Raw genomic sequence first — 25,525 nt, forward strand, 5'->3', positions numbered from 1 at the left:
ACTGGTTTGGACTGGGCGAACTGTCCCTCTTGTTTTGCATTAGAGGAAACTGAAGCTGCGCCACTCTTGAAGTTTCGAAAATTATTCTGTTTTGTTCTTAACTTATTGGACCTATCCTGAGGAAGGGCGTGACCTTTTCCTCCAGTAATATCAGAAATGATCTCCTTCAGACCGGGCCAGAATAGGGTCTGTCCCTTGAAGGGGATGTTAAGAAGCTTAGACTTTGAAGTAACGTCTGCTGACCAGGACTTAAGCCATAGCGCCCTACGCGCCAAAATGGCAAAACCTGAATTCTTAGCCGTTAGCTTGGCTAAATGAAAAATATCGTCAGAAATAAAGGAGTTAGCTAACTTAAGAGCTTTAATCCTGTCTAGAATATCGTCTAACGGGGTCTCCACCTGTAGAGCCTCCTCAAGAGACTCAAACCAAAAAGCCGCTGCAGCAGTAACTGGGGCAATGCATGCAAGAGGCTGGAGAATAAAACCTTGATGTATAAAAAATTTCTTAAGGAGACCCTCCAATTTTTTATCCATAGGATCTAGGAAAGCACAACTGTCCTCGACGGGGATAGTTGTATGCTTAGCTAGGGTGGAGACTGCTCCCTCCACCTTAGGAACCGTCTGCCACGAGTCCCGTATGGTGGCATCTATGGGAAACATCTTTTTAAAAGCAGGAGGGGGAGAGAACGGCACACCTGGTCTATCCCATTCCTTAGTAATAATTTCCGAAAACCTCTTAGGGACTGGAAAAACATCGGTGTAAACAGGTACTGCAAAGTATTTGTCCATTTTACACAATTTCTCTGGAACGACAATGGGGTCACAGTCATCCAGTCGCTAAAACCTCCCTAAGCAATAAGCGGAGGTGTTCAAGCTTAAATTTAAACGCTGTCATCTCAGAATCAGACTGAAGTAACGCCTTCCCTGAGTCTGAAATGTCACCCACAGATAGAAGCTCACCTGCCTCGGCTTCTGAGCATTGTGAGGGTATATCGGACACAGGCAATAAAGCGTCAGAAAGCTCTGTATTAATTCTAGCCACAGAGCTGTCTCGCTTTCCTTGTAGCCCTGGCAGTTTGGAGAATACCTCTGTGAGGGTAGCATTCATAACTGCCGCCATGTCCTGTAAGGTAAAAGAATTAGATGCGCTAGATGTACTTGGCGTCACTTGAGCGGGAGTTATAGGTTCTGACACATGGGGAGAGTTAGATGGCATAATCTCCCTCTTTTTAGTCAGAGAATCCCTCCTGGGAGTATCTGACTAGCCATGTGGAAACTAGGCCCCAAATAAAGACTTATCTCCTTCAGAGAAAAAACGTCCTATTTATGAAATCATGTAAACGTTTTGTCACTAAGCAATATGAATATTAGCATGAGTATTACCCTGTTATGTAAGCATGATCCCAGTCGCTGTTAAATCACTGCATCAGGCTTACTTCAAATACACAAGGCTCTGTCAGCATTTTCTAGAACTTATTCTTCTCTCTAGAAATAAAAATACTGAACATACCTCAAAGCAGGTAATCTGTAGGCCGTTCCCCCAACTGAAGTTTTCCCATATTCATCAGTTATGTGTGAGAACAGCAATGGACCTTAGTTACAAACCGCTAAGATTATCAAATCTCCAGGCAGAATTCTTCTTCTAATTTCTGCCTGAGAGAAAAACAGTACAACGCCGGTACCGTTTAAAAATAACAAACTCTTGATTGAAGGTAAAACTACACTAAGTCACCACATATCTCTTGATACTTCCTTTCTTGTCAAGAGTTGCAGGAGAATGACTGGGGGTGGCAGTTAGGGGAGGAGCTATATAGACAGCTCTGCTGTGGGTGTCCTCTTGCAACTTCCTGTTGGGAAGGAGAATATCCCACAAGTAATGGATGAACCCGTGGACTGGATAAACCTTACAAAAGAAATCAGGTTAAGGTACCATGGAGGAGTAGCTGGTTTAATGGCTGGCCTGCTTCGGATCAAAGCCTGAACAAAGGTCTGAATATCAGGAAGCTTAGCAAAGGTTTTGTGATACAAAACTTTATTATTATTATCAGATATTTGTAGAGCGCCAACAGATTCTGCAGTGCTATAAACATAAGCGGTATACAAGGTAACATTTATAGGGGGTCAAATGGGTAGAGGTCCCTGCCGAGAGTTGCACTGTTGTATTCGGCTCTTATGCGGGTGATTTACAAACAGCTGGGCTCATGGGCTTACATGCTAAGGGGTTCAAGGGAATAGCAGTGGAGTTAGGAAAGGCACACATGGGTGTGCAAGGCTAGGAAGTTGTGGGGGACCGGGATTAGGAGAGATGTCACAGATATCTGACATCAAGAAAATTGGCTGATTTTTTATATGTTGGTGCATTAATTGTATACCCCGAAGTGCAGGCACTTTCCTTTCAAATGGTGGGTCTTGAGCGTTTCTGGGACTTAAAGGGACACTCAATCAAAATTAAACTTTTATTATTCAGATAGAGCATGCCATTTTAAACAACTTTCCAATTTACTTCCATTAACTAAATGTGCACAGTCTTTTTATATTTAAACTTTTTGAGTCACCAGCTCATACTGAGCATGTGCAAGAATAAGTGTGTATGCATTTGTGAATGGCTGATGGCTGTCACATGGTACGTGTATGCATTTGTGATTGGCTGATGGCTGTCACATGCTACAGGGGGAGTGGAAAAAGACATAATTTTTAAAATTGTCAGAAAAAAAATCTACTCATGTGAAGTTCAGACTAAGTGCTATTGCATTGTCTTGTTATCTTGCATCTGTTGATTATGCAAATCTACTGTGTTGACTGGTCCATTAAGGGAGCTGGATGGAGGGTAAGTATTTAAATCCCTTGATCTCTGCTCCCTTACGTCCTATGAAGCTGCTGCTTTACTTCCTGGTTTCCCAAGCTTGGTGATGTCACCACAACCGGCATCCCTGGGTTTCTCTGGCAATGCTGGATCACTAACGATTTTGGAGTAAGTGCAAGAGGGGGCCACAATGACCTCCAAAAGCCTCCCCCCAATTGCTGACACGTGGTTGTCAACTGCACTTAACTGCTTATGTTGATGATGACCACGTGTTGATTTTAACAGTCTGTGTCATTTTAAAAGCAGTTGTTACTCTCCATGAAAGTCTTAATAAAAATAACACTACAAAATATTTAGGAATTACTTTACAATATTAATGAATCTGTTGGTCATCCAGGTTAATGGTTAAAGCTACATTTTAAAGACAAAAAAGCAATATTATAACATACATAAGCATGCCTGTACATATATTTTCCTAATAATAAAAAAACAACAAAAAAAAACAAATATAACCATCTGCCTACTGTACCAAAAAGACCATTTTTTTTTATTTTTTTATTATTTATCTAATTGTTTTAAATTATTTTCCAAAAATGTGCACACAAATCACACCACATGGTAAGTATTAATGGGAAAAAAACTTTGAAAAAAAAAAGATCATAAGAAATTTTAAAAATAATGTAAAATATGTATTCTGATATAAATAGCTATAGTCTATACATTAAAGGGATATGAAACCCAAAATTTTTCTTTCATGATTCTTCCAGAGAATACAATTTTAAAAATGTTTGCAATTTATTTCTATTATCAAATGTACTTAGTGCCTATGTTATTCTTTGTTGAAGAGATATCTAGATAGGTAGGGTGCACATGTCTAAAGCACTACATAAAAGGAAATAGTGCTGCCATCTAGTGCTCTTGCTAATGTATAACATTGTAACAAATCTGCTGCCATAGAGTGCTGCAAATTCCTAAATTTACCTTGCTGCTTTTCAACTAAAGATAACGGGAAAACAAAGCAATTTTGATAATAGAAGTAAATTGGAAAGTGTATGCTCTTGGAAAGTGTATGTTCTATCTGAATCATGAAAGAAAAAAATTGGGTATCATGTCCCTTTAAGTAAGAAAAAACAACAACCATCTATTACAGAATCCAATGGCTTCTCTATTATGCTAAAATGCTTTAAATTATTTTTGGAAAAGAAACAGTGTTGTCCAACATTTATCCGCAAGATCTAGAAACAGACCTGATTTTTTTAGTTAACCCTGTGTGAGAAAATGAAAGTGCCTGGATTGCAAAACAACTTTCCAGTTGACTTCTTTTATTAAATGCACCCCTTGCTTCCACTTTCTTTTGGTATAATTTGTTAAAACTTTGCTCAGGAGCGTACATGTGTTTGATCACTATATGCTGAACACTGTTACAAACACACTGCTGCCATATGGTGCTTAACACAGCACAATAAAGAAGTTATTTTAATAATAGATGTAAACAGAAATTGTATTTTACAAGTATAGGCTCTATCTGAATCATTTATTTTTTACTTCTATATTCCTATCAAATCTAGTCTGCTCTTGAAAATCAATGTTGGAGTAAAAAACAATCTATAACAAGAAAGGTGCAATTCTTCACTTACAGCTCTATATATTTAAAACTGTAAAATATCTGGTAATACAATAAATGAAAACATAATATTTTAATGTTTGATTGTATATTAAACCAAACAAACCAAAATACAAACCAATACAAAAAATATGAACAACAAAATATCACATCAGGTTTTATATTTTTTCTTCGATACATTAACCTCTGTCTTCATGGGTCATGTACTTTCCTCCTAAAAGATAAACACAAATGAAGGAATTGAAAATTAACAAAACATATCACATGAATAAATTAGTAAAAAACTAACTATAAGCATTAACCCCCCCCCCCCTTCCACGTGTGCGAGAGTCCTTGAGCCATTACTCCTGGGATTCAATCCTGGCCACTAGGAGGAGGCAAAGATTCCCAAAACTCCAAGAGCACTTTATCCCTTCCAACACTCTGGTATGCCAATCTGACGAATAGCTAAGCAAGGAGAAGTAGAAATGTAGAAAAGGACAAAGCAGGGAAAATTAAATGCCAACTAGAACTGCTGCCAGAAAAAAAATAATTCAATTTAATGATATTGTCCGGTTCTTGTAGACTCTCACCACCATGAAAGAATTTAATTTATCAGGTAAGGATATATTTTGTTTTCTTTCATAAGGTGATGAGAGTCCACAAGCAATCACTCCTGGGAACTAATACCTAAGCTGTGGAGTCTACAATTAATTGGGCGGGACAATTTTTTTTGGGTGAAAAGACAGGCATCTAATTATCAAACATTACTGCCTAGAGGTCTTTCCTGTCAAAAGCTGCCTCAGAAGAGGCAAACACTTTAAAGAGGTGGAATTTAATAAAAGTATGTAAGGATGACTATGTTGCTGCCTTGCCAATTAGTTCAACAGAAGCCTCATTTTTAAAAACCCAAGAAGTGGAAACTGATGTAGTAGAGTGGGCTGTAATAGAGGAGGAAACTTTCCTGCCTCATTGCTAAAGCCTGTATAAAAATTTGAATGTAAGGGCATTTAGCAATTTTCTCCTGGTATAAAACCAAAAGAACTGACATCTGATTTTTTAAAGACCTAGGAGATAAACCTTTATCTAATCTTGCAGAAATGAAAAAAACCTTAAAAATCTAAAAAAAATGCCAGCTAAAACCCTGTTTTTCACATCAGGAAAGAAAAACTTTTCAAATTTTGTGAAAGAAGGTTGTGTCACACGTCTGTAATTGTGCTTTCCTCTGATTAGTTAAATAAACTCTCATTGACATTGAGTCTAAAAGGACTCTTAGGAGACTCTGGGTTTGAGGAGAAAGATAACTCTTTGGAACATTGATACTTCAAACATGCTTGCGAAGAAACAACAAAAGTATGTAGGTATGAGATACTGATAAAGCTATAGATGGAGTATGAACCAAGAAATCGTCCAGGTATGGAACCGCCAAAATACCCTGAGCTCTAATTACAGACAAAAGAGTTCCCAGAACTTTTGTAAAGCAAGACTAAATGAAAGAGCAACAAACTGAACGTGTTTGTCTAGAAAGGCAAATCTTAGGAACTGGTGAAGGTCTTTGTGGATAGGGATATTAAGGTAAGCTTCCTTCCAATCTACCATGGACAATATTGACACTGTTGAACAAGGGGTAAAATAGTTCAAATTGATTGCAAAATATACACTTCAATAGAGTAAATAAATGGTCACTGGATCTCCCCTCTAAGGGCAAGATTACAAGTCGTGAGGCAAATCAGTTGCAAAAACACTGCACGCATTATGGCTTTTTCACATTTGGGGTTGCGCAGCTATTACAAGTTGCAAAATAACTTAAGCCGTGTAATGCAAACCACGAAATCGCGTGCGCGTTCACGTTTTTCCCCATAGAAGTCAATAGAGAAGACAAATAGAAAAACAACCAAACACAAAAACCCTAATATGTTGCACAACGCCCATGACGTATTCTCCTTGAAAAGTGTACATGAAAATGTGAATATTTCATATTGCGAAAAAAGTTTTCGCAATGGAATATGTTCTATTTATTTGTAAATAAATATTTCTCAATATATGTGATGATTTTTGGACTTATATATTTATTTATTGTGAGATATGTATATAAATATAAATTTGTCTACATATCTCGAGATCTATAAGCGAATATCGCATTGAAAATACATCTGAGATATTGTTTAATGTGCATAAGATTGTAATTTTTTATTATTATTATTCTTTATTTATAAAGCGCCAACAGATTCCGCAGCGCTGTTCATAGGTAACAAAGATAAAAGAACAGTACAATATGAGACAGACAAAATTTAACAAACAAATACAGGAGGAATTGGGAGCCCTGTTCCCGTGGGAACTTACAATCTAAATGGGTAGGAGGTTGAGAAACAGGAGGTGGGGACTGCAATGGTGGGAATGATGTTAGTGTGAAGTTAGATGAGGGCAACTATTAGGCAAGTGGAATTCATTAGTTACTGATTTGGTTATAGGCTTCCCTGAACAAGAAGGTCTTTAGGGAGCGTTTAAAGGAGGAGAGGTTGGGGGAAAGTCTGACAGCTCGAGGAAGTGCGTTCCAGAGGGTTGGTGCCACACGAGAGAAGTCCTGTAGTCTAGCATGAGAGGAGGTGATGGTAGAAGAGGCAAGGAGAAGATCGTTATTGGATCTTAGGGGACGGGCTGGAGTATATTTGTTGATGAGTGAGGACAGGTATGGACAGGGGGGGCTGCATTGGTAAGGGCTTTGTAGGTCAGAGTGAGAATTTTGAATTTAATTCTGCTGTGAATGGGGAGCCAGTGAAGGGACTCACAGAGGGGTGCGGCAGATACAGAGCGTCGGGAGAGGTGGATTAGCCTAGCAGAGGCATTTAGGATGGATTGAAGGGGGGAGAGGCGGGAGAGAGGAAGGCCAGTTAGTAGGTTGTTACAGTAGTCAAGCTGGGAAATTACTAGGGAATGGATTAGCTGTTTAGTAGTTTCAGCACTCAGAAAAGGACGAATTTTGGAGATATTGCGTAGGTGGTTGCGACAGGATGAAGAGAGCGATTGGATGTGGGGTATGAAGGACAGATTGGAGTCGAGTGTAACTCCTAGGTAGCGGACTTGGGGTGATGGGGAGATAGTGGTGTCACCGACAGTGATAGTAAAGTTAGAAACTGGAGTAGAATTAGTTGGGGGGATTAGAAGAAGCTCAGTCTTGGACATGTTGATTTTTAGATGGTGAGAGGCCATCCAGGAAGAAATGCCAGATAAGCAGTCGCTGATGTGGGAAAGGACAGAAGGAGAGAGTGCAGGGGTGGATAGGTAGATCTGAGTATCATCAGCATAGAGGTGATAGTTGAAGTGGCAGCATGGTAGTTAAATATTTTTGTACTCTGTTAGTTTTTCTGTGGCGGAGATAAGATTTCCTTATTATTTCAACTGCCATGTTATATTTTTTAGTTTTATTTAGTGTGTATTTCACTAAGATGTCTCTATTTCTTTACCTGGTTGTTTCCCTTAGTTTTTGGACTTTGCTGTTTAAGTCCCTGATTGCTAATTCTATATTGTCTCCTGCAAGATATATATATATATATATATATATATATATATATATATATATATATATATATATAATATTAACTATTGTTTTTGTGGTATTATTTCTGTCTGTAATTTGTCTCATATTGTCCAAACTACTTTAAATGTTAATCCTTTAGGGCAAGATTACAAGTAGCGCATTATGATTTTTCTGTGCCCGATGTGGTCTTGTCCCAATCAATTTCCATAACTGCGATTGCGCGCGTGCTTTCCCCTTTTAGGCAATAATCTTTTCCATGCTCGAAGAGTTGAAGTTAACAGTTTTGCGCAACATAAAAGTTTCAAGAAACACTTAAAAAATACTATACAATGTACAGTTACACTCATATGAACACTGTCTAATAAAATTATTGAAAAAAAAATATTGCACACAAAAGTTATAAGGGCTCAAAGATACGAGATCTCGGGTGTTAGGGAAAAAAAGTAGACGCACGGATTTTACATTGACATACATACACATACATAGAGAAAAAAATGTGTCCACACTTACATGACATGCACCCACTCTACCATGTTTACTAGCTGTAGAAATGACTGCTTCCAGTAGAGATCCCATCCAGTGCTGTGCAAGCAACAGCAGATCTGTGTGTGTAGTATATCGACGACCCAACAGGAGGAAGCTAAGGGACAGGTCCCCACAAAACCTGTGGCATGCTTGTAACTAATTCCCATAGGGTGTAATTGTGTCACTACCCATCATTCTAATCCACCCTCTGTCCAAGTAGCAGGTGGGGGGGGGGGGGGGGGGGGAAATGGGCCTCAAATGGTCTGAGAATCCTTCTTAACGAAGAATCTTGAGCTTAATTATTCACCTTCCTTCTGTGGAGGCAAAGATAAGACTGGCATTCTCCAAGTTCTCTTGGAGTTTTGGGAATATTTGCCTTCTCCTAATGGCAAGGAGTTGAATCCCAATCCCATTAATAGCTCATGGAATCTTTTTTTTTTTTTTTTTTCATATTTCCTACTAATGGATAAGCAGTATTTCCCTTGTAACGGATTGGTTCTCTGCACATAGATTGAGCTCCACTGTGAAGGATACTGGCATCACAAAAACATTATTTATGCTTACCTGATAAATTAATTTCTCTCATAATAGTGAAAGTCCATGAGTCATAAAAAAGTGAATATAATGTCCTGTCCACCAGTAGGAGGCAAAACACCTCAACCATTCCACACAGTCTTCCTCCTCTCTACCCAACACCTCCCCAACTTCCAAAGACGAGAAGGAAAGTGTTCCCCAATAAAACTAAAATGGTTAGGCCTCAAGAACTCTCACAATCATAAAAGAAGCAAGCATAAATTATGTTTTTTCATAAGATGGCGAGAGTCCACAACCCATAACATGTGGGATCTAATACCCAAGCAGTGCAATTTAGGAGACTACCAAAATGGGTGGGATCAATTGATAACTTGTCAGGCACAATGGGCTGTGGAACTTTCCTTTAAACAGCAGCCGAGGCAAAGATATCAAAATGATAAAACTTAGCAAAGTTATGCACAAATTACCCTGTAGCAGCTTTATGAAACCTGTTCTAAGGAAATGACACTGTATGACTGAAAACCAGATGTAAGATTTCTTAAAGACAATAGGCCACCTTTGCAGAGCCTGAAAAAACACTCAGACCTCCAAAATGTTGATAGGTAACCTTTCCTCCAGAGGTGACAAAACTCCTAGCACTCTTCAAAGCTCCAAATACTGCCCAGTCGTTGATTCAAACCCAGAACAGGGACGAAAGAAGATCTGGATGAACTGCTGGATGAAATTCATAATTGGAAAAAAACTGTGACATCTTTAAAGAATGATGAACATGATTAGTGTATTTGAATTCAACCTTGGGAGGATATGTAGAAAATTATCCTAAATATTATTCCAGTCTGATTGGTTACTTCTGTCTGACCATTAGTCTGAGGATGATAGCAAGACAGATCTTGAAATGTGCAGACTGGAGCAAAAGTGTTTCCAGATCAGAGAAGTGAACTGAGAACCTCTATCAGATAAAACATTTCAATGTAGGCCATGCAATCTGAAAAACAAAATTTATGCTTACCTGATAAATGTATTTCTTTCTTGACACGATGAGTCCACGGATCATCTAATTACTATTGGGAATATCACTCCTGCCCAGCAGGAGGCGGTAAAGAGCACCACAGCAAAGCTGTTAAATATCACCTCCCTTCCCTCCAACCCCAGTCATTCGACCGAAGCAAAGGAGAGAAAGGAAGCAACAAGGTGCAGAGGTGTCTGAAGTTTATAACATACCAACAACCTGTCTAAAGAACAGGGTGGGCCGTGGACTCCTCATGTCAAGAAATAAATACATTTATCAGGTAAGAATAAATTTTGTTTTCTTTCTAATGGCACGATGAGTCCATGGATCATCTAATTACTTTTGGGAATCAATACCCAAGCTAGAGTACACAGATGATAAGGGAGGGACAAGACAGGGAACCTAAACGGAAGGCACCACTGTTTGAAGAACCTTTCACCCAAAAGCGGCCTCAGCTGAGGCAAAAGTGTCAAATTTATAGAATTATGAAAAAGTGTGAAGAGAGGACCAAGTTGCAGCCTTGCAAATCTGTTCCACAGAAGCTTAATTTTTGAATGCCCAGGAAGAGGAAACAGCCCTCGTAGAATGAGCCGTAACTCTCTCAGGAGGCTGCTGTCCAGCAGTTTTATAGGCAAAGCGAATGATACTCCTCAGCCACAAAGAAAGAGAAGTAGCCGTAGCTTTCTGTCCCTTACGTTTCCCAGAGAATACCACAAACAGAGCAGACGACTGACGAAAATCCTTAGTCGCCTGTAAATAGAATTTTAATGCACGCACCACGTCCAGATTGTGCAAAAGCCGTTCATTTTGAGAAGAAGGATTAGGACACAGTGAAAGAACAACAATCTCCTGATTAATGTTCCGGTCTGAAACTACTTTAGGGAGAAACCCTAATTTAGTACGCAAAACCACCTTATCTGAATGAAAAATAAGGTAAGGAGATTCATACTGTAATGCCGAGAGCTCTACGAGCAGATGACACTCTACGAGCAGATGAAATAGCAACAAGAAACAAAACTTTCCAAGATAACAACTTAATATCTAAGGAATGCATAGGCTTAAACGGAGCCCCTTGAAGAACCTTAAGAACTAAATTAAGACTCCAGGGATCCTGACCAAGGCCTGACAAAACGATTGCACGTCTGGGACATCCGCCAGATGTTTATGTAACAAAATAGACAAGGCAGATATTTGAACCTTTAGGGAACTTGCTGATAAACCCTTCTCCAAACATTCTTGGAGAAAGGACAGAATTCTAGGAATCCTAACTCTACTCCAAGAGTAGCCCTTGGATTCACACCAATATAGATATTTACGCCATATCTTATGGTAAATCTTTCTAGTCACAGGTTTACGAGCCTGAATCATGGTCTCAATGACCGATTCCATGCCTGAGCATGCTTAACTGCAGAGGTCTGAGGTGGAAACGGGCGAACGGGATGATGTCCATTGCCGCTGCCATCAGCCCGATTACATCCATGCACTGAGCCACTGATGGCCGAGGAGAGGAACGAAGAGCTAGGCAAAAATCAAAAATCTTTGATTTCCTGACATCGTCAGAAAAATCTTCATTGATAAGGAATCTATTATGGTACCCAAGAAAATTACCCTTGTATTTGGAACCAAGGAACTCTTTTCCAAATTCACCTTCCATCCGTGAGACCGCAGGAAAGCTAACAACATTTCCATGTGTGATCTTGCTTGTTGAAAGGAAGGCGCCTGAACCAGAATGTCGTCCAGATAAGGTGCCACTGCAATGCCCCGCAATCGGAGCACCACCAGCAGGGATCCCAGAACCTTTGAGAAAATTCTGGGAGCTGTGGCAAGACCGAATGAAAGAGCCACGAACTGGAAGTGTTTGTCTAGAAATGCAAACCTTAGAAACTTGTGATGGTCCCTGTGGATGGGAACATGCAGGTGCGCGTCCTTTAAATCCACCGTTGTCATAAATTGACCCTCCTGGACCAAAGGAAGAATGGAACGAATAGTTTTCATCTTGAAGGACGGCACTTTGAGAAATTTGTTTAGACTTTTGAGATCTAAAATTGATCTGAAGGTTCCCTCCTTTTTGGGAACCACAAACAGATTGGAATAAAACCCCAGACCCCTTTCCTGCATTGGAACAGGAACTATCACTCCCAGATCGGAGATGTCCCATACACAGTGTAAGAACGCCTCTCTTTTTGTCTGGTCTACAAATAATCTTGAAAGCAGAAATCTGCCCCTGGGAGGAAAGGTCTTGAACTCTAGCCTGTATCCCTGGGACACGATGTCCACCGCCCAGGGATCCTGAACATCTTGAACCCAAGCCTGAGTGAAGAATGAAAGTCTGCCCCCCACAAGATCCGGTCCCGGATCGGGGGCAGGCCCTTCATGCTGTCTTTGACTAAACAGCAGGCTTCTTTGATTTCCTGACATCGTCAGAAAAATCTTCATTGATAAGGAATCTATTATGGTACCCAAGAAAATTACCCTTGTATTTGGAACCAAGGAACTCTTTTCCAAATTCACCTTCCATCCGTGAGACCGCAGGAAAGCTAACAACATTTCCATGTGTGATCTTGCTTGTTGAAAGGAAGGCGCCTGAACCAGAATGTCGTCCAGATAAGGTGCCACTGCAATGCCCCGCAATCGGAGCACCACCAGCAGGGATCCCAGAACCTTTGAGAAAATTCTGGGAGCTGTGGCAAGACCGAATGAAAGAGCCACGAACTGGAAGTGTTTGTCTAGAAATGCAAACCTTAGAAACTTGTGATGGTCCCTGTGGATGGGAACATGCAGGTGCGCGTCCTTTAAATCCACCGTTGTCATAAATTGACCCTCCTGGACCAAAGGAAGAATGGAACGAATAGTTTTCATCTTGAAGGACGGCACTTTGAGATATTTGTTTAGACTTTTGAGATCTAAAATTGATCTGAAGGTTCCCTCCTTTTTGGGAACCACAAACAGATTGGAATAAAACCCCAGACCCCTTTCCTGCATTGGAACAGGAACTATCACTCCCAGATCGGAGATGTCCCATACACAGTGTAAGAACGCCTCTCTTTTTGTCTGGTCTACAAATAATCTTGAAAGCAGAAATCTGCCCCTGGGAGGAAAGGTCTTGAACTCTAGCCTGTATCCCTGGGACACGATGTCCACCGCCCAGGGATCCTGAACATCTTGAACCCAAGCCTGAGTGAAGAATGAAAGTCTGCCCCCCACAAGATCCGGTCCCGGATCGGGGGCAGGCCCTTCATGCTGTCTTTGACTAAACAGCAGGCTTCTTGGATTGCTTTCCCTTGTTCCAAGACTGATTGGGCGTCCAGGAAGGCTTGGACTGCTCCTGCTTGGAGTAGGGAGTGGAAGGATTTCCCTTGAAATTTCGAAAGGTACGAAAATTACTCTGACATCCTTTTTGTTTATTTCTCTTATCCTGAGGGAGGAAATTTCCCTTACCTCCCGTAATATCAGAAATTATTTTCGTCAAACCAGGCCCAAACAAGGTCTTTCCCTTGTAAGGAATCTCCAAAAGTTTAGACTTAGATGACACATCCGCAGACCAAGATTTTAACCATAAAGCTCTGTGAGCCAGAATGGCAAAACCTGAAACCTTAGCTCCCATCTTAATAACCTGAAGGGAAGCATCTGTAATAAAGGAGTTGGCCAACTTAAGGACCTTAATCCTATCCTGGATTTCTTTGAGGGGAGTGTCTGTCCGAATGGATTCAGACAATGCATCAAACCAATATATGGCCGCACTAGTGACCATAGCAATACAAACCGCGGGTTGCCATTGTAAACCCTGGTATACATACATCTTCTTAAGTAGCCCCTGTAACTTTTTGTCCATAGGATCCTTAAAGGAACAACTATTCTCTATTGGAATAGTAGTTCTCTTGGCTAGTGTGGAAATTGCCCCTTCCACCTTGGGTACCGTCTGCCAAGATTCCTTGATAGAATCTTCTATAGGAAACATCTTTTTAAATATAGGGGATGGAGAAAAAGGGATACCCAGTCTCTCCCATCCCTTAGCAATGATCTCTTTAGCCCTATCTGGTACAGGAAATACCTCCACCATGGAGGGCACGTCAAAATACTTGTTTAGTTTACTAGACTTCTTAGGATTGACTACGACGGTAGTGTCGGATTCGTCCAGGGTAGCTAAAACCTCCTTAAGTAACAAACGGAGGTGTTCTAGCTTAAACCTGAAGGATACAACTTCAGTATCAGCAGGAGGAATTACACTTTCTGAGTCTTCACCTTCAGATGCTACCAAATTATCGTCCTCCTCAGGCTTCTGGGAGGGTGCATTTGAAATAGCAACAACTGTGTCAGTAACCTCACTTATTGATTGTTTACTTTTCCTCTTGCGCTTTCCCTGCAGCATGGGAAAAGCAGACAACGCATCAGAAACTGCAGAGGACATGAGAGAAGCGATGTCTTGCAAAGTAACTCCAGATGGAGTAATGGAGGAAGCGCAGGGCACTGGCTGTATGGACGCTAAGTTTTGGGACACTTGAGGAGAAAGCTGCGGCATATTTTGAACATTGTCAGAAGGCTTCTGAACAGCATCCGCCCTAGACAATGTTGGCTCAGAAAAAAAGTCTATCCCTATAATGTAAAGTTCTCTCAATACACGAGGAACAGAAAGGGATTGGTGGTTCAACATTAGCATCAAAACATAAAGAACATGTAACATCTTGCAGGGCCTCTTGGTCCATCTTTATTCACCCCCAAAAAACTGAATAATTAGATAGAAGTTTGATATTTTATTAAAAAAATATCTCACAAACAAAACATTACTGTTCCTTTAAATCTTTTAAAATAAACGGCTTTATTTTTTAGCAAGAAAATAAAATGACATAAGTAGTAATTAAATACTCCGGACACCTTTACACATCAGCTTAACTTTGCTGAGGTGCTTACCTGCCTGACTAACACCAGAGATTATAGGCTGTTAGATCAGTGATTTTCAACCAGTGTGCCTCGGCTCATCATCATTTTAGTTTTCAAAAAGTGGTAAAGCCTCAACTACAACCAGTGTAAAGGTTTAGCGGTAGCGGCTCTCCCATTCTCCTTTTTCATCAGGCAGCATTGGGGGTTCTTATTGGCAGTGTGACTACATAGCACCATTATGTTCTCTCTCTTCTCCACTTTACATTATTTCTGTGGTTTCCTTTGGCTCATCTCTGCAATGGAACAAGTAAAGTGTTTTGTACATGAGCCAGAACTTACCCCATAGTAACAGCGGTCAACAGCACCCCCTCCCCTCCACGGCCCAGTGCAGGGCAGCAGCACCCAGGATCGCAGCAAGCACCAGGAAGCAGCAGCACAACTATGGGTTAAGTGCCAGGGGGAATTAATGGGGCTGGGGCATAATGACTTATGGGAAAGGAATTAGTTAAGATCTGGCTATCGAATGGAGTGGTGATAAATTAGCCCATTGGGGAATATTGCCCTTATATTTAAAGCATTAGGATTGTGTATACTTCATCATGTGGTCTGGGTCAACCAGTATTACTTTTCCCCATGGCATATACAAGGTTAAGGTCATGTGGTATGTTTAGGAACTAGGCTGTCAGGTTGCCTTTGCTAGTGTGGCTATTTTTACATATACGGACCTAGTACCATTTCCTAAATGTGTTTCAATAAATAGGAGAATGTGTGGGTGAGTAAATATGTATATGAATATGTGTGTGTGTGTGATTATGTGTTTATCAATGTGTGTATAAATGTGTGAGTGCGTGTATGTATATATGTGTAGGTGTAAGTGTGTTAAAATGTATATGTGTGTATGAATATATGTGTGTGTGATTATGTGTTTATCAATGTGTGTATAAATATGTGAGTGTGTGTATGTATATATGTGTAGGTGTAAGTGTGTGTGCAAATATTTATGTGTGAATGTGTTTATCAGTGTGTATAAATATGTATGAGTGTGTGTGTGTAAAGAGTGTGTATGAGTATGTATAATATGTGTGTGTGTAAATATGTGTGTCCCCTCTATTTGTGGGGGGCGGCTAGCGGAGCTCTGTTAACAGGGAGAAAAGTGTCCCTCGTTGGCTATGTTGGGAGGTATGATAAAGCTGGTGCTTTGGTTAAAAAAAAAAAAAGAAAAAAGTTTGTCTGTCATACCTGGAAAGTGAATGGCTGAATATACAACAATAACACCAAGGCTTCATATTCAGACAAGTACACACACAGGTAAATATAGTAATATGCTGGTAGGCTAGGCTTGCAATATCCCATACCCATAGTATGTGTGTGTGTGTGTATGTGTGTGTGTGTGTGTATGTGTGTGTATGCATACATTGCAAAACAAAGATGTATCAAAATCACACACATATATATATATATATATAGTTGTAATGACTGTCATGCTAATAAAGCTTAATTTAATTGAATTGACTAAAATGTACTAAATTATATATATATATATATATATATATACACACAATGTGTGATTTTGTAAAATTTTGGGATGGTGGTGTGTCACAGGTTTTTTTAATGTAAAAAAATGTGCCACTGCAAAAAAAAGGTTGAAAATCACTGTGTTAGATGATCCGGACTCAATCTATATATTCTGGAGATGAGGTCCGCAATACAGGCAAACACTGAAACAAAGTCTTCCGTGTCACAGAACACCGGAACTATGAGGTGAAAGTGTGCAACAAATTTTGGCGTTTCCGTTAGCCCCGCCCATCGTGGGCGTTACAAGAAAAAACTTCCCTTAGGTCTTTTAGTAATGCCGTTTTATCATTACACAAGTTAAAAACACCACCTCTGAGCCTGCTCCTCGTCCCCAGTGCCTGCTATTACTGCCCAAAATAATTATTCTCCAAATCATAAGAGAATCATTATATTATGTTCCAAATTATATAATTTATATTAAAGTGCCATCTTTTATTCTGAATGTACGACCCCAGAAAATAAAAAGTCAGCACTTACCTTTATACATCTGCCCGGCAGCAAGGCAGCTCACTAGGTTTGAGAGGCAAGATCCCTCACATGGACCTGTTGAAAAAAGCAAAGACTGAATAATCTTATTCAGGCTTTAGAAATAGGGCAGCATCAGTATATGGGAGGCGCAGTGACGATTATACCCCACAAGTTACCATTGCTCTAAAGCCACCACTGCTCTACTGAAGAGACTGATATGGACTATGACTACACCCTAGGACAAAGCAGCACAATCTTGCACTACTTAAAAAATAATAAAAACAGAATTTATGTTTACCTGATAAATTACTTTCTCCAACGGTGTGTCCGGTCCACGGCGTCATCCTTACTTGTGGGATATTCTCTTCCCCAACAGGAAATGGCAAAGAGCCCAGCAAAGCTGGTCACATGATCCCTCCTAGGCTCCGCCTTCCCCAGTCATTCGACCGACGTAAAGGAGGAATATTTGCATAGGAGAAACCATATGATACCGTGGTGACTGTAGTTAAAGAAAATAAATTATCAGACCTGATTAAAAAACCAGGGCGGGCCGTGGACCGGACACACCGTTGGAGAAAGTAATTTATCAGGTAAACATAAATTCTGTTTTCTCCAACATAGGTGTGTCCGGTCCACGGCGTCATCCTTACTTGTGGGAACCAATACCAAAGCTTTAGGACACGTATGAAGGGAGGGAGCAAATCAGGTCACCTAGATGGAAGGCACCACGGCTTGCAAAACCTTTCTCCCAAAAATAGCCTCAGAAGAAGCAAAAGTATCAAACTTGTAAAATTTAGTAAAAGTGTGCAGTGAAGACCAAGTCGCTGCCTTACATATCTGATCAACAGAAGCCTCGTTCTTGAAGGCCCATGTGGAAGCCACAGCCCTAGTGGAATGAGCTGTGATTCTTTCAGGAGGCTGCTGTCCGGCAGTCTCATAAGCCAATCTGATGATGCTTTTAATCCAAAAAGAGAGAGAGGTAGAAGTTGCTTTTTGACCTCTCCTTTTACCAGAATAAACAACAAACAAGGAAGATGTTTGTCTAAAATCCTTTGTAGCATCTAAATAGAATTTTAGAGCACGAACAACATCCAAATTGTGCAACAAACGTTCCTTCTTTGAAACTGGATTCGGACACAAAGAAGGCACGACTATCTCCTGGTTAATGTTTTTGTTAGAAACAACTTTCGGAAGAAAAACAGAATTTATGTTTACCTGATAAATTACTTTCTCCAACGGTGTGTCCGGTCCACGGCGTCATCCTTACTTGTGGGATATTCTCTTCCCCAACAGGAAATGGCAAAGAGCCCAGCAAAGCTGGTCACATGATCCCTCCCAGGCTCCGCCTACCCCAGTCATTCGACCGACGTTAAGGAGGAATATTTGCATAGGAGAAACCATATGGTACCGTGGTGACTGTAGTTAAAGAAAATAAATTATCAGACCTGATTAAAAAACCAGGGCGGGCCGTGGACCGGACACACCGTTGGAGAAAGTAATTTATCAGGTAAACATAAATTCTGTTTTCTCCAACATAGGTGTGTCCGGTCCACGGCGTCATCCTTACTTGTGGGAACCAATACCAAAGCTTTAGGACACGGATGAAGGGAGGGAGCAAATCAGGTCACCTAAATGGAAGGCACCACGGCTTGCAAAACCTTTCTCCCAAAAATAGCCTCAGAAGAAGCAAAAGTATCAAACTTGTAAAATTTGGTAAAAGTGTGCAGTGAAGACCAAGTCGCTGCCCTACATATCTGATCAACAGAAGCCTCGTTCTTGAAGGCCCATGTGGAAGCCACAGCCCTAGTGGAATGAGCTGTGATTCTTTCGGGAGGCTGCCGTCCGGCAGTCTCGTAAGCCAATCTGATGATGCTTTTAATCCAAAAAGAGAGAGAGGTAGAAGTTGCTTTTTGACCTCTCCTTTTACCGGAATAAACAACAAACAAGGAAGATGTTTGTCTAAAATCCTTTGTAGCATCTAAATAGAATTTTAGAGCGCGAACAACATCCAGATTGTGCAACAAACGTTCCTTCTTTGAAACTGGTTTCGGACACAGAGAAGGTACGATAATCTCCTGGTTAATGTTTTTGTTAGAAACAACTTTTGGAAGAAAACCAGGTTTAGTACGTAAAACCACCTTATCTGCATGGAACACCAGATAAGGAGGAGAACACTGCAGAGCAGATAATTCTGAAACTCTTCTGGCAGAAGAAATTGCAACTAAAAACAAAACTTTCCAAGATAATAATTTAATATCAACGGAATGCAAGGGTTCAAACGGAACCCCCTGAAGAACTGAAAGAACTAAATTGAGACTCCAAGGAGGAGTCAAAGGTTTGTAAACAGGCTTAATTCTAACCAGAGCCTGAACAAAAGCTTGAACATCTGGCACAGCAGCCAGTTTTTTGTGAAGTAACACCGACAAGGCAGAAATCTGTCCCTTCAGGGAACTTGCAGATAATCCTTTTTCCAATCCTTCTTGAAGGAAGGATAGGATCCTAGGAATCTTAACCTTGTCCCAAGGGAATCCTTTAGATTCACACCAACAGATATATTTTTTCCAAATTTTGTGGTAAATCTTTCTAGTTACAGGCTTTCTGGCCTGAACAAGAGTATCGATAACAGAATCTGAGAACCCTCGCTTCGATAAAATCAAGCGTTCAATCTCCAAGCAGTCAGCTGGAGTGAAACCAGATTCGGATGTTCGAACGGACCCTGAACAAGAAGGTCTCGTCTCAAAGGTAGCTTCCAAGGTGGAGCCGATGACATATTCACCAGATCTGCATACCAAGTCCTGCGTGGCCACGCAGGAGCTATCAAGATCACCGACGCCCTCTCCTGATTGATCCTGGCTACCAGCCTGGGGATGAGAGGAAAGGGCGGGAACACATAAGCTAGTTTGAAGGTCCAAGGTGCTACTAGTGCATCCACTAGAGCCGCCTTGGGATCCCTGGATCTGGACCCGTAGCAAGGAACTTTGAAGTTCTGACGAGAGGCCATCAGATCCATGTCTGGAATGCCCCACAGCTGAGTGACTTGGGCAAAGATTTCCGGATGGAGTTCCCACTCCCCCGGATGCAATGTCTGACGACTCAGAAAATCCGCTTCCCAATTTTCCACTCCTGGGATGTGGATAGCAGACAGGTGGCAGGAGTGAGACTCCGCCCATAGAATGATTTTGGTCACTTCTTCCATCGCTAGGGAACTCCTTGTTCCCCCCTGATGGTTGATGTACGCAACAGTTGTCATGTTGTCTGATTGAAACCGTATGAACTTGGCCCTCGCTAGCTGAGGCCAAGCCTTGAGAGCATTGAATATCGCTCTCAGTTCCAGAATATTTATCGGTAGAAGAGATTCTTCCCGAGACCAAAGACCCTGAGCTTTCAGGGATCCCCAGACCGCGCCCCAGCCCATCAGACTGGCGTCGGTCGTGACAATGACCCACTCTGGTCTGCGGAATGTCATCCCTTGTGACAGGTTGTCCAGGGACAGCCACCAACGGAGTGAGTCTCTGGTCCTCTGATTTACTTGTATCTTCGGAGACAAGTCTGTATAGTCCCCATTCCACTGACTGAGCATGCACAGTTGTAATGGTCTTAGATGAATGCGCGCAAAAGGAACTATGTCCATTGCCGCTACCATCAACCCGATCACTTCCATGCACTGAGCTATGGAAGGAAGAGGAACGGAATGAAGTATCCGACAAGAGTCTAGAAGTTTTGTTTTTCTGGCCTCTGTTAGAAAAATCCTCATTTCTAAGGAGTCTATAATTGTTCCCAAGAAGGGAACCCTTGTTGACGGGGATAGAGAACTCTTTTCCACGTTCACTTTCCATCCGTGAGATCTGAGAAAGGCCAGGACGATGTCCGTGTGAGCCTTTGCTTGAGGAAGGGACGACGCTTGAATCAAAATGTCGTCCAAGTAAGGTACTACAGCAATGCCCCTTGGTCTTAGCACAGCTAGAAGGGACCCTAGTACCTTTGTGAAAATCCTTGGAGCAGTGGCTAATCCGAAAGGAAGCGCCACGAACTGGTAATGTTTGTCCAGGAATGCGAACCTTAGGAACCGATGATGTTCCTTGTGGATAGGAATATGTAGATACGCATCCTTTAAATCCACCGTGGTCATGAATTGACCTTCCTGGATGGAAGGAAGAATAGTTCGAATGGTTTCCATCTTGAACGATGGAACCTTGAGAAACTTGTTTAAGATCTTGAGATCTAAGATTGGTCTGAACGTTCCCTCTTTTTTGGGAACTATGAACAGATTGGAGTAGAACCCCATCCCTTGTTCTCTTAATGGAACAGGATGAATCACTCCCATTTTTAACAGGTCTTCTACACAATGTAAGAATGCCTGTCTTTTTATGTGGTCTGAAGACAACTGAGACCTGTGGAACCTCCCCCTTGGGGGAAGTCCCTTGAATTCCAGAAGATAACCTTGGGAGACTATTTCTAGCGCCCAAGGATCCAGAACATCTCTTGCCCAAGCCTGAGCGAAGAGAGAGAGTCTGCCCCCCACCAGATCCGGTCCCGGATCGGGGGCCAACATTTCATGCAGTCTTGGTAGCAGCGGCAGGTTTCTTGGCCTGCTTTCCTTTGTTCCAGCCTTGCATTGGTCTCCAAGCTGGCTTGGCTTGAGAAGTATTACCCTCTTGCTTAGAGGACGTAGCACCTTGGGCTGGTCCGTTTCTACGAAAGGGACGAAAATTAGGTTTATTTTTTGCCTTGAAAGGCCGATCCTGAGGAAGGGCGTGGCCCTTACCCCCAGTGATATCAGAGATAATCTCTTTCAAGTCAGGGCCAAACAGCGTTTTCCCCTTGAAAGGAATGTTAAGTAGCTTGTTCTTGGAAGACGCATCAGCCGACCAAGATTTCAACCAAAGCGCTCTGCGCGCCACAATAGCAAACCCAGAATTCTTAGCCGCTAACCTAGCCAATTGCAAAGTGGCATCGAGGGTGAAAGAATTAGCCAATTTGAGAGCATTGATTCTGTCCATAATCTCCTCATAAGGAGGAGAATCACTATCGACCGCCTTTATCAGCTCATCGAACCAGAAACATGCGGCTGTAGCGACAGGGACAATGCATGAAATTGGTTGTAGAAGGTAACCCTGCTGAACAAACATCTTTTTAAGCAAACCTTCTAATTTTTTATCCATAGGATCTTTGAAAGCACAACTATCCTCTATGGGTATAGTGGTGCGTTTGTTTAAAGTGGAAACCGCTCCCTCGACCTTGGGGACTGTCTGCCATAAGTCCTTTCTGGGGTCGACCATAGGAAACAATTTTTTAAATATGGGGGGAGGGACGAAAGGAATACCTGGCCTCTCCCATTCTTTATTAACAATGTCCGCCACCCGCTTGGGTATAGGAAAAGCTTCTGGGAGCCCCGGCACCTCTAGGAACTTGTCCATTTTACATAGTTTCTCTGGGATGACCAACTTGTCACAATCATCCAGAGTGGATAATACCTCCTTAAGCAGAATGCGGAGATGTTCCAACTTAAATTTAAATGCAATCACATCAGGTTCAGCCTGTTGAGAAATGTTCCCTGAATCAGTAATTTCTCCCTCAGACAAAACCTCCCTGGCCCCATCAGACTGGGTTAGGGGCCCTTCAGAGATATTAATATCAGCGTCGTCATGCTCTTCAGTATCTAAAACAGAGCAGCCGCGCTTACGCTGACAAGTGTTTATTTTGGCTAAAATGTTTTTGACAGAATTATCCATTACAGCCGTTAATTGTTGCATAGTAAGGAGTATTGGCGCGCTAGATGTACTAGGGGCCTCCTGAGTGGGCAAGACTCGTGTAGACGAAGGAGGGAATGATGCAGTACCATGCTTACTCCCCTCACTTGAGGAATCATCTTGGGCATCATTGTCATTATCACATAAATCACATTTATTTAAATGAATAGGAATTCTGGCTTCCCCACATTCAGAACACAGTCTATCTGGTAGTTCAGACATGTTAAACAGGCATAAACTTGATAACAAAGTACAAAAACGTTTTAAAATAAAACCGTTACTGTCACTTTAAATTTTAAACTGAACACACTTTATTACTGCAATTGCGAAAAAACATGAAGGAATTGTTCCAAATTTATCAAATTTTCACCACAGTGTCTTAAAGCCTTAAAAGTATTGCACACCAAATTTGGAAGCTTTAACCCTTAAAATAACGGAACCGGAGCCGTTTTAAACTTTAACCCCTTTACAGTCCCTGGTATCTGCTTTGCTGAGACCCAACCAAGCCCAAAGGGGAATACGATACCAAATGACGCCTTCAGAAAGTCTTTTCTAAGTATCAGAGCTCCTCTCACATGCGACTGCATGCCATGCCTCTCAAAAACAAGTGCGCCACACCGGCGCGAAAATGAGGCTCTGCTTATGCTTTGGGAAAGCCCCTAAGGAATAAGGTGTCTAATACAGTGCCTGCCGATATTATTATATCAAAATACCCAGATAAAATGATTCCTCAAGGCTAAATATGTGTTAATAATGAATCGATTTAGCCCAGAAAAAGTCTACAGTCTTAATAAGCCCTTGTGAAGCCCTTATTTACGATCGTAATAAACATGGCTTACCGGATCCCATAGGGAAAATGACAGCTTCCAGCATTACATCGTCTTGTTAGAATGTGTCATACCTCAAGCAGCAAGAGACTGCACACTGTTCCCCCAACTGAAGTTAATTGCTCTCAACAGTCCTGTGTGGAACAGCCATGGATTTTAGTTACGGTTGCTAAAATCATTTTCCTCATACAAACAGAAAACAGAATTTATGTTTACCTGATAAATTTCTTTCTCCAACGGTGTGTCCGGTCCACGGCGTCATCCTTACTTGTGGGATATTCTCTTCCCCAACAGGAAATGGCAAAGAGCCCAGCAAAGCTGGTCACATGATCCCTCCTAGGCTCCGCCTACCCCAGTCATTCGACCGACGTTAAGGAGGAATATTTGCATAGGAGAAACCATATGGTACCGTGGTGACTGTAGTTAAAGAAAATAAAATATCAGACCTGATTAAAAAAACCAGGGCGGGCCGTGGACCGGACACACCGTTGGAGAAAGAAATTTATCAGGTAAACATAAATTCTGTTTTCTCCAACATAGGTGTGTCCGGTCCACGGCGTCATCCTTACTTGTGGGAACCAATACCAAAGCTTTAGGACACGGATGAAGGGAGGGAGCAAATCAGGTCACCTAAATGGAAGGCACCACGGCTTGCAAAACCTTTCTCCCAAAAATAGCCTCAGAAGAAGCAAAAGTATCAAACTTGTAAAATTTGGTAAAAGTGTGCAGTGAAGACCAAGTCGCTGCCCTACATATCTGATCAACAGAAGCCTCGTTCTTGAAGGCCCATGTGGAAGCCACAGCCCTAGTGGAATGAGCTGTGATTCTTTCGGGAGGCTGCCGTCCGGCAGTCTCGTAAGCCAATCTGATGATGCTTTTAATCCAAAAAGAGAGAGAGGTAGAAGTTGCTTTTTGACCTCTCCTTTTACCTGAATAAACAACAAACAAGGAAGATGTTTGTCTAAAATCCTTTGTAGCATCTAAATAGAATTTTAGAGCGCGAACAACATCCAAATTGTGCAACAAACGTTCCTTCTTTGAAACTGGTTTTGGACACAGAGAAGGTACGATAATCTCCTGGTTAATGTTTTTGTTAGAAACAACTTTTGGAAGAAAACCAGGTTTAGTACGTAAAACCACCTTATCTGCATGGAACACCAGATAAGGAGGAGAACACTGCAGAGCAGATAATTCTGAGACTCTTCTAGCAGAAGAAATCGCAACTAAAAACAAAACTTTCCAAGATAATAACTTAATATCAACGGAATGTAAGGGTTCAAACGGAACCCCCTGAAGAACTGAAAGAACTAAATTGAGACTCCAAGGAGGAGTCAAAGGTTTGTAAACAGGCTTGATTCTAACCAGAGCCTGAACAAAGGCTTGAACATCTGGCACAGCTGCCAGCTTTTTGTGAAGTAATACCGACAAGGCAGAAATCTGTCCCTTCAGGGAACTTGCAGATAATCCTTTTTCCAATCCTTCTTGAAGGAAGGATAGAATCCTAGGAATCTTAACCTTGTCCCAAGGGAATCCTTTAGATTCACACCAACAGATATATTTTTTCCAAATTTTGTGGTAAATCTTTCTAGTCACAGGCTTTCTGGCCTGAACAAGAGTATCGATAACAGAATCTGAGAATCCTCGCTTCGATAAAATCAAGCGTTCAATCTCCAAGCAGTCAGCTGGAGTGAAACCAGATTCGGATGTTCGAACGGACCCTGAACAAGAAGGTCTCGTCTCAAAGGTAGCTTCCAAGGTGGAGCCGATGACATATTCACCAGATCTGCATACCAAGTCCTGCGTGGCCACGCAGGAGCTATCAAGATCACCGACGCCCTCTCCTGCTTGATCCTGGCTATCAGCCTGGGGATGAGAGGAAATGGCGGGAACACATAAGCTAGTTTGAAGGTCCAAGGTGCTACTAGTGCATCCACTAGAGCCGCCTTGGGATCCCTGGATCTGGCCCCGTAGCAAGGAACTTTGAAGTTCTGACGAGAGGCCATCAGATCCATGATG

The 25,525-nt window shown here is 41.6% G+C and overlaps 1 protein-coding gene across 1 annotated transcript in view; it reads right to left on the reverse strand.

The window, feature by feature from the left end:
- Positions 1–4,484: 4,484 nt before the first annotated feature.
- The window catches only part of ZCWPW1 (zinc finger CW-type and PWWP domain containing 1), a gene marked incomplete in the record, with an annotated part of 455,090 nt that continues 434,049 nt past the window's right edge, over positions 4,485–25,525 (reverse strand). Inside the window, 1 exon segment of the mRNA XM_053718378.1 lies at positions 4,485–4,640.

This window comes from Bombina bombina, chromosome 6 (assembly GCF_027579735.1).
Source record: "Bombina bombina isolate aBomBom1 chromosome 6, aBomBom1.pri, whole genome shotgun sequence".
Lineage (NCBI taxonomy): Eukaryota > Metazoa > Chordata > Amphibia > Anura > Bombinatoridae > Bombina > Bombina bombina.